Source organism: Elephantulus edwardii, unplaced genomic scaffold (genome assembly GCF_000299155.1).
Source record: "Elephantulus edwardii isolate Elephantulus edwardi_28Jun2011 unplaced genomic scaffold, EleEdw1.0 scaffold00019, whole genome shotgun sequence".
In the NCBI taxonomy this organism is placed as follows: Eukaryota; Metazoa; Chordata; class Mammalia; order Macroscelidea; family Macroscelididae; genus Elephantulus; species Elephantulus edwardii.
In genome coordinates this window covers 22,713,825-22,724,326 of record NW_006399769.1, presented here as the reverse complement: position 1 = coordinate 22,724,326, position 10,502 = coordinate 22,713,825, and positions in this window count along the sequence as shown.

Here is a 10,502-nt window from a genome sequence, read left to right as displayed (position 1 = left end):
GTTGATGGGCACCTGGGTTGTTTCCAACTCCTTGCTATTGTGAACAAAGCTGTGATAAACATGGGTGTGCATACATCTGCTTGGATGTCAGTTATGGTCTCTTTGGGGTATATTTCAAGTAGTGGAGCTGCTGGGTCAAATGGTATCTCTATTTGCAACTTTTTGAGAAAGCACCATACCGCCTTCCACAGTGGTTGCACCATTTTACACTCCAAACAACAGTGAAAAGGGTTCCAGTTTCTCCACAACCTCGCCAGCGTTAGTGGCTTGCTGTTCTGTTAAATTCTGCTATTCTGACTTGGGTGAGATGATATCTCATAGTTGTTCTGATTTGCGTCTCTCTTAGAACTAGGGATTTTGAGCATTTCTTCATATGCTTGTTGGCTATCTGAATGTCTTCTTTGGTGAAGTGTCTATTCATATCCTGTGTCCATTTTTCAATTAGATTATTTACCTTTATCTTGTTGTGGTGCTCAAGTATTTCATAAATTCTGGATATAAGTCCCTTATCTGATATGTAATTACCGAATACTTTTCCCAGTCTGTGGCCTCCCTTTTTACCCTGTTGGAGAAGTTTTTGGATGTGCATAGGAATCTGAGTCTTAGAATGTCCCATTCATCTATTTTTTCTCCTCCTGATTGTAGATTTTTCAGGATACTTGGAAGACTCTTTATGTTGTCGATTAAGACTACTAGAGTTCTTCCAAGCTTTTCTGTAATGAAGTTTATAGTCCTTGGTTTTAGTCCTAGATCCATGATCCACCTTGAGTTGGTTTTTGTATATGGAGTAAGGTGTGGATCTTGCCTAAGAGACACAAATGACAACTACATGCATCAACCAAATCTGCTGGACTGCACAGAAGTCATACTGATCACATCTGTGTAAAGAATCATTGAAGAAACTCAAAACAAACATGGAAACTAGGCCTGGTGCTAACAGCGAACAGAACTTCAACTGCTCATGTGCAAGTTAAAACTGAAGTAGAAAAAATTAAAACTAGTCCACAAAATCCTCAAAGCTGTCTTTAGTCTATTCCATCTGAATTTAAAAGGTAACTCAAACTCAGGTTTAGTTGTTGTCATACATTTAATGCCTAATCATACATTTCTTTAAGACAGTTTTCCCCTCATCTGTTCCAGTGCAAGAGGTGCATTGCAAAGTGGACTGAGGGAGTAAATAGAAGGGAAAGAAGAAAAATATGAAACAATTAATGAATGAAAGCTCAACTTTTGTGTAAATCTTTGTTAAAATCACAATTAAAAAATAGGCTTGAGGCATTGAACTAACGATAGAAGACCAGAGAAGTTACGGTATTAAGGATATCCTCCACGAAGACAGAAAAAGTTCTTTACATAAGAAGTGAAAGAAAAGACCAAAATGGATGCCAGAAGAGACTGAAAATTGCACTAGAGCATAGAAAATACAAAACAAAAGTATTAAATGCAAAAGCAAAAAAAAAAAAAAAGAAGAATTAGTAGATTTCAAAGATCAGCTAAGGAAGACAAAGCAAGGTATTGTAATGGAATATACAATGAGAATAAAAAAGCCAGAGAATTAAAAAAAAAAAAAAAAAACAAAACAGAAAGACTCGTTCAGCATTTCCCAAACTGAAAGAACAGAAAAACAGATTCAAATCTTGTTTTACAACACTGAGAGATATCATGGCCAATATCTCCAATGATCCAGGAAGCACACCAAAAAAATGGAGAGAATGCATGTCACTATATTAAAAAATCAATACTGAAATGATTCTGGAAGTAACATATGAATAAGGGCCAATAATAATGGTGGAAGAATTTCAACTTGCACTGAAAGTATTGTCAAAACATAAGGCCTCGAGAATCAATTCTAGTTTTTTATTTATTTTTTTAGTACATTTGCTACTTGCCTTCCAACTCAGAACCAAGTCATAATTGACTCTCCAGCAGTTTTTCAGAGACATTTACAGATACAGGAGGAGATTGCCTGTCTATATCCATGAAGCAGCTGGAGAACTCAAATTGAGTGCCTGTATTCCTGGATAGTATTTGTACAAGTTATATAAGTTGTAATGCATGGAGAAGTTATGTTAATAAGGAACGTGAAAGCATAAAGAAATGCATGTTTTCAAATTCTATTCCATAAACACTGTAGAATACTCTCTTACCTTCTGCATTTGAAGTGTAATTTCTACCAAAATTTATTTTCTGCTTGCAAGATATAATTTGAAGATGTTTGTTCTATTTAAATGAATTTGAAAAGCATGAGTTGAAATACTCTATGTATTGTTATTATGTTCCATCAAGTCAAATAAGACTCAGAGGGACCTAAGAGTAATAAATCTGAACCTTGCCTTTCCCTGGTAAACTTCATGCTCTCTGATACGCTAGAGCCCGTTGTTAGAGCCACTGTGTAAATTTCTCTAATTGAGGGTCTTTCTTTTTTTTCTGACCTTCTGCCTTTCCCAGTATCATGTCAATTCCCAAGGAATTGCCCCTCCTGACCACATTCACAACATATATAATAATATAGTTTCACCATCCTTACCTCTAAGAAGCTCCTGGATTGTACTTCCTCCAAGATAGACTTATTTGTTCTTTTGACAGTGCATGGGAAATTCAGTATTATTAGTAAGCCCTACAATTAAAAGGCATATAATTAAAAGGTAAAGCCTTCTCCTGTCATCTTTATTTATTGTCCAACTTTCAGAAACATATAAAATAATTGAAAATAATTCTTGGATAAGGAGCACCTTAGTCTTTAAACTAACATCATTGCAGTTTAACGCTTTGGACAATCTTTGACAGTAGATTTTTCCAATGCAATGTGTCATTTGATTTCTTTCCTCTTTTTTATTTTTTTTAAATTGTATTGGTTTACATAGGAAATTTGTATACTTTGTATTCCTTTCATGGACATTATATTCCACACATTCCTTCATTGAACTGTGTTTCATACAGTCATTCATATACATTGTATTTTCTAAAATAAATCATCATTGATCTAAGTCTATTTTTACCTTGTGTCTTTTCAGGTCCTCCTTGTATCTTTCCTAATTGCTTCACTCCTTCCCTCTGGCCACCAAAGTCTGTCATAATAGTAATTATCCCCTCATCCATACTCTGCCACCCTCACCTTCCTTCTTTGGACTTTTAAACACATTTTACTAGCTATCATTCTATTTGTACACTAATTTTCTTATGCAATATTTGCCTTCATATAATTGAGTTACTTTAATCAGCATACGACTCTAGACTCTCTCATGTAAAATAGTATTTTACAAAATGGTGGTTCCTGGGGTATATAATGTTTCATTATGAATGTACCATAATTACTCAATCCATTGATTTGTTCATGGACATTTGGCCTGTTTTCATTTTCTTGCTATTGTGAAATATGCTAGGTTCTATAGTTGCTATTTTGCTAAAAAGCAACAATATCAGTCTAGAGATTAAGGCACACCTGATCTAGACCATTGTCTTTGCAATTACTTGGTGTGCATCAAAGAGATAGACAATGAATAAGAATGATAGAAAAAGGGGTCCATACCTCTCACTTGTAGTGCTGAAGAAGAGTATTGAACATTCTATGGACTGCGAAGAGAGGCTGAAAAAAGTTTTTTCTTAAAGGCAAGGATGTTAAAGTTCCATTTGACACATTTGTGGTGTGTTGCCAGGAGAGACCAGTTGTCTGTCCTTGGAGAAGGACATCATGTTTGGAAGGGTAGTGGGACTGTGCAAGAAAGGAAGACCCTGAATGAAATAGAGTGACATAGTAACTGCGGTAATGAGTGTAGAGTTTTCGGAGACAGTGAAACTGGCTCAGGATAAGATAGGTTTCATAGCGATTGCATATTTGATCACTATGAGTCATAGGCACACAACAATAACAACATTGTTTTCTACAGTCATTTTATCATTTTATATTCCACCAGTAGTATATGGCAATTCCAATGTCTCCCAAAAAGGTTTTCATGATGAATAAATCATTGAAAAATCGCATTGTTTCATTTTTGTTATTGTACATTTAAAATCATTTCACATCTCAAAAACTGGCAAGCATATATAAATGAATAAGTGGTACAGGGAGGAATGCAGTGAAATGTGTAACCTTGTACTTCATGTTGGAGTAAAATATTATGGGAAAGACTCTTAGCTATATGACTTGGAGATATCGGCATTTTCAAAGCCTTTGTTTCGGCTTCTAAAAGTTCATGCAGTGGAAATCATCAGACAAACTGGCAAATGTTTGTGCACAAACATGATAAGAAAGTATCATTTATTTTGGTGACACAATGATTTAAATATCTAAAGTAGAGGTATAGTAAATTATGGTGCATTCTGTTAATAAAATATTATGAGCCTAATAAATATTTACCAGGCATTTTAATGACTTGAGGACACGTTCATAATATAATGGTAAGTGGCAAAGCAAAGTAATAAATATTTATTCAACATGTTCATAACTATGTAAAAAATGGATGGGAAAAAATGGGAAAGAAGTAATTGAAAATTTTAACTGTGCCTCCAGGCAATATAATATTTCCTTTTATTTTTTACTATCATTCCAATTGTTGATGATGAACATGCATTCATTTGTAAGACTTTATTGTTATTTTGAAATCAATACTTATACATCAAAGTTCAGAATAGGTTTATGGTTCCCCTTAATTGCACCCTTAAAATCCCCAAAAGATAAATGAAGTCAGCAAAGAGCTTCAACTGGGCCAGGGTTCAAAAGTGAGAATCTGAGGAGGTCTTTGTGTTGTTTCCTGTGGAGAGCAGATCCAATCTCATGCAAGCTTCTTGGGAAAACTAGGCTATGTACTGTACTGGTTGCTATGGGTCTACATTAACTTGACAAATAATTAATGTCTCGTAACAATCCTACATTGCCAACCCAAAGGCACGCAGTACAAATCCACAAGCAGCTCTGGGGGAGAAAGATGGACAATCTTTTCATTGCCTTTGAAAAACCTACTTGAAAGTCACCAATAGGTCAGTTCTAACTTGATGGTACTAAATAATAACAACAACAACAAACCCTAAGAAGTGCATCCTACTGTTGAGAAAGTAGTAAATTTTCTATTACCAATCACCAAATACCAAGCTACACATTATTATTGTTATTTTAATTCATTGTAGGCACATTTCCCAATTTTATTTTTGCATTTTCTTTTTTAGTCTGACAATGAAATTCTCATAAGTTAAAGATTTTACAAATTTTCCCCACAGGAAAACAGCAGAATCAATTTATTCATTAGTTTTGTTTCATGGTGACAAGTAGAAATGTGTTTTCTACTATTACTATTAAAAATAACTCTAAATTCTTTTTGCTTTATACATTTTTTTGATGTGTGTGGCATTTGGAAAAGTCATGTGCTCAGAATACATACAGAGGACTAGAAAGTTCAGGGTGAATAAAAAACGAGAAAGTTAGTGACTCAAAACAAAATTTAAAACATTAGTGAGATCTGAGATTTGAGCCTAGACATTCAAAACCGTGTAGATCATGGACTGCTGAATACTTACAAACTTATTTGTAATTACTTATTTGATAAACCATCTAACTCAGTGAAGGCTTTTTAACTTTTGAAATAGCTTTTTCTTTTGTTGATGGAATTGCTAAAATACACATATGTGACAGTTGTAATTGAGTAATCACTTCCAATAAATATTTTCTAATGCTATCTCTGCAATTTTACCTATGACACTTCCAGGCCATCAGCTACTCATATTCAAGTTCAAATTGAAGTCAAAGAAGGTCACATCAAATATACAGAAATCAAAATATGACTTTGAATCTATTCCACCTGAATTTTAAAACCAACTCAGGAACAAGTTTGAGGCATTGAACACTAACGAATGAAGACCAGAGGAGCTGTGGGAGAATGTTGAGTATATCATTGATGAATAATGCATAAGGCCATTGCAAAGATGGATGGAGAAGAAAAGACCAAAAGGAATGTCAGAAGAGACTCTGTAGAGCACTGAGAAGCCAAAGCCAAGGAGAGAAATCAAGAAGTTAAGGAGCTGAAGAAAAGATATCAAAGAGCATCATGGGACAACAATGAAAAGTATGTAATATAATGTGCAAGGAGTGTAAGTCAGTATATCAAAAGACCCAAACTCACTCAGCATTTCTTAAGTTGAAGGAACTGAAGAACAAATTTAATCCCTGAGTTGCAATACTTAATGATCCTATGGGCAGACTATTGCATGACCTAGAAAGTATTAAAAGAAGATGGAAAGAATATACAGAGTGCTAAAAAGAATTGAGTGACATAAAAGAATTTCCTGAAATAAAATATGATCAAAAGCAATAGTGGTAAAAGAAGATGTGCAGGCTGCTCTGAAGGACATGGCAAAAAACGAGGCTCCAGGAATTAGTGAAATATCAATTGACATGTTCCAACAAACAGATCCTGTCCTGAACATGCTCATCAAGTTACACGAAGAAATCTGTTGGACAAGCAACTGGACAACTAATTGGAAGAGATCTGTATTTATTCTCATTCCTAAAAAAGGTGACCCGACAGAATATAGAAATTGTTGAACACTATCACTAATAGCATACACAAGCATAATCCTGCTGAAAATTGTCTGAAAATGATTGGAACAGTACATTGACAGAGAACTATCAGAAATACAACCTGGGTTTAGAAGCGGTGTGGCACTACAGATATTACTGTCAATTATCAGATGGATCTCGGCAAAAAAATTAAAAGTACCAGAAGAAAGTCTATCTGTGTTTCCTTGACTATTCAAAGGTATTTTACTGTGTGTATCACAATAAATTGTGGCTAACCTTGAGAATGGGAATCTCAGAACACTTGATTGTGCTCATGTGAAATCTATACTCAGACTAGGAAGTAAGTCCTCAGAGAAGAGCAAGAAAACACTGTTGTTGTTGTTGCTGTTGTTATTGTTATGTGCCATTGAGTTGCTTGCAACTCATAGCAATCCTATGTACAACAGCTCTGAATCCTTTATTCTGTGCCAAACTTATTGTCTCTGACAGCATACCCTCATTTCTCCAGTCATTGAATCAATAAAAAAAAGAGGGTTTTCCTCTCTTGTGCTGTCCGTCCACTCTTCCAAGCATGATGTCCCTCTCGAAGGACTGGTTCCTCCTTGCAACATGAATAAATTAGGACAGATGAAACTTCAGAATCCCTACCACCAAACAACATGGTTTCACACTCTCTAGGAAGATTGATATTTGTTGGCATTCCAAATAAAAGTGACCCAACAGAGTGTGGAAATTATTGAAAAATATTATCAATGTCACATGCAAGCAAGATTCTGCTGAAATGTATCCGAAAATGATTGGAGCAATGTGTCAACAGAGAACTGTCAGATGTGCAGTCTGGATTTAGAAGAGGTCGTGATACTGGGGATATTATAGCTCATGTTAGATGGATCTTGAAAGAAAGCAGAGACTACCATAAGAATGTCTAGCTGTGCTTCATTGACTATGCATAGGCTTTTGACTGTGTGGATCATAACAAGCTATGGCTGACTCTGAGAAGAATGGGAATCCCAGAACATTTGCAAAACAGAGACCTACTTCTCATGAAAATAAATACTGAATTTTGCATTTTCTTAATATGCTCAATAGTTTATTAGCATGTTGTTAGTGGTGATGTGTATTGTCGAGACAGAACAGACCCATAGCTGACCCTCCAGCAGGTTTTCAGAGACAGTTAATCACACAGGAGATTGTCCAACCACATTCCTTCTGAATTGAGCTCAGATTCTTACCACTAGGCCACAATATAGAAAGTTATATGGAACACTGTACCCTAGGCAATACACAATAAAAACACAAAACTTACTTGTACATAAATGAAAACTTTTTCTGTTAAACTATGTTGTTGTTGTCACGTGGGAGGAGATTGCCCCTCTTTTTCCCACAAAACAGCTGGTGAATTACAACTGTATGACTTTAGGTTGGTAACACAGTGCCTTACCACTGAGCAGCCAGACTTTACCCATTATTACCCTGTCTTTTCACCCAGATCCTTTCCATTTCCTTCACCTCCCCTACTCCTCAAACCAGCAAACTGTGTAACCCTGTAGTTTTGGCCCTACTCATCCTCACCCTCCTCTCCTACCACCTTCCTCCTTTGGGTTCCCATGCATGTTGTACTAGTTACCTTTCTATTTTTACAATAATGGTCTTATGTAGTGTTTGTCCTTATGAGACTGAGTTAGTTCTCTCATCATAATGCTCTCCAGTCTCCCCCAAATTATGTAATATTATTCAAAATCATTACTCCTGAATGCTGCATAGTATTCCATTGTATGGACATACCATAATTTCTCAATCCATTTAGTTTGGACATTTGGACTGTTTTCTCATGTTCTTACAATGGTGAATAATGCTGCTGTGAACATTAGTGTACAAATCTCCATTCGTGTCTCAGTTCTAATTTCCTTGGTGGTAATGGGTACCCATGGCGGACAGTGTTGGCTGGAGCCTCCCGACTAAAACAAGCCTGGAAGCCGGAGCGGCATCCACTTCCGAAATTTCTTTTCTCTGTAAACTCTATGTACGAACAGCGCTCAGGTTGTTCGTTCATAAGGTCGCTATGAGTCGTCTATGACTTGACGGCACCAAACAACAACAACAACAATGAGAAACATACTTGGACCAAGATGCAGTTGTCAGAACAGAGCAAGGAGACACTACGTGGTTCAAAATCAAGAAGGGGGTCCTTCAGGGATGTATTTTCTCTCCTTATCTTTTCAGTCTGTATGCAGAACAGATCATCCAGACGAATTGCATTGGGAAAGTCCACTATGAGAAACCTCTCAAGAATACTGAAGAGCAACGATGTCAGGCTGGAGACTAAGGTGCACCTGATCCAGGCTATAGTCTTCACAGTTACGTGCTATGCATCAGAGAGTTGGACAGAGATTAGGGATGATAGAAGGAAAATTGATGACTTTGATCTGTAGTGCTGGATAAGCGTGTTGAATATACCATGGACTGTTAGGAGAACAAACAGGTTTGTCCTGTAGAGGATGAAGCCAGAGTGCTTCTTGGAGTCAAGGATTCTGAAGTTTCGTCTGACATACTTTGGCATGTTGCAAGGAGGGACTGGTCCTTGGAGAAGGACATCATGTTTGGGAGAGTAAGGGATGATGCAGGAGAGGAAGACCCTCAATGAGATGGATTGATTCTGTGATTGGGGTGGTGGGAAAGAGTGTGTTTGAGACAGCGAGGTTGGTACAGGTTAGAATGGCATTTAAGGCTCTTGTATGTAGGGTCGCTATGAGTTGCAAGAGACTCGATGGCATATGTGCCATCAACAACAACAAACAACAGAATTAACAGGTTTGTTCTCCTGGCAGTCCATGGCATATTCAATACTCTTCTCCAGCACCACAGTTCAAAGGCATCAATTCTCTATCATCCCTAGTCACTGTCCAACTCTGCGATGCATAGCAGCATGTAATTGTGAAGACTATGGCCTGGATCAGGTTCTCCTTAGACTCCAGACTGAAATTATTGCTCTTTAGTACGATGTAGAGGTTTCTGATGACAGATTTCCCCAATCAAAATTGTCTTTTAATTTCCTGGATGCTTGTACCAAGAGTGTTGATTGAGGAGCCAAGCAAACGAAAGCTGTTAGTAATCTCAATCTCTTCACTGCATATTAAGATGCTGCCAATCAGCTCAGGGGTGAGAATTTTGTTTTCTTGATGTTGAGCTTCAATCCGCGTTGAAGGTTGCAATCCTTGACCTTCTGCAGCAAGCATTTCAGGTCCTCCTCAGTTCCAGTAAGCAGGTTTGTGTCATCTGCATAACTCAGGTTGTTGATGAGTCTTCCTCTAAACCTAATGCCACCCTCCTCCTCAGAGTCCAGCCATTCAGATGAGTTGTTCTGCATATAGAGACCAGAGGATAGAATACATCCCTAGAGTACACCCTTCATGCAGTGTTTCCTTGCTCTGTTCTGACGACTACCTCTTAGTCCAAGGATAGGTTTTGCATAAGCAAAATCAAGTGTTCTGTGATTCCCATTCTTCTCAGAGTCAGCCACAGTCTGTTGTGATCCATAGAATCAAATGCTTTTGCACAGTCAATGAAACACGAATAGACGCTACTCTAGTACTGTCTGTTTTCAGCCAAAATTCATCTAACAGCTATAATATCATTAGTACAACAGCCTCTTCTAAACCCACCTGCAGATCTACATGTTTCAAAATCAGAAAGGAATGCATCAAGGACAGGTTCTGTCTCCATCTTTTCAATCAATCTATGTGTAGAACAGATCATTCATGAGGCTGGGTTTTATGTGAAGGAATGTGGCATCAGGATTGGATAAAGATTCATCAACAACCCATGTTATACAGACGACACAACCTTGCTTGCTTGCTGAAACTGAGGAGTGTTTACTACAGAAGGTTAAGGATGGTAATCTTCAATATGGATTAATGTTCAACATCAAGAAGGTGAAGATTTTCCCCACTGGGCCAACTAGCAACACCAAGATAAATGGAGAGGAAATTGA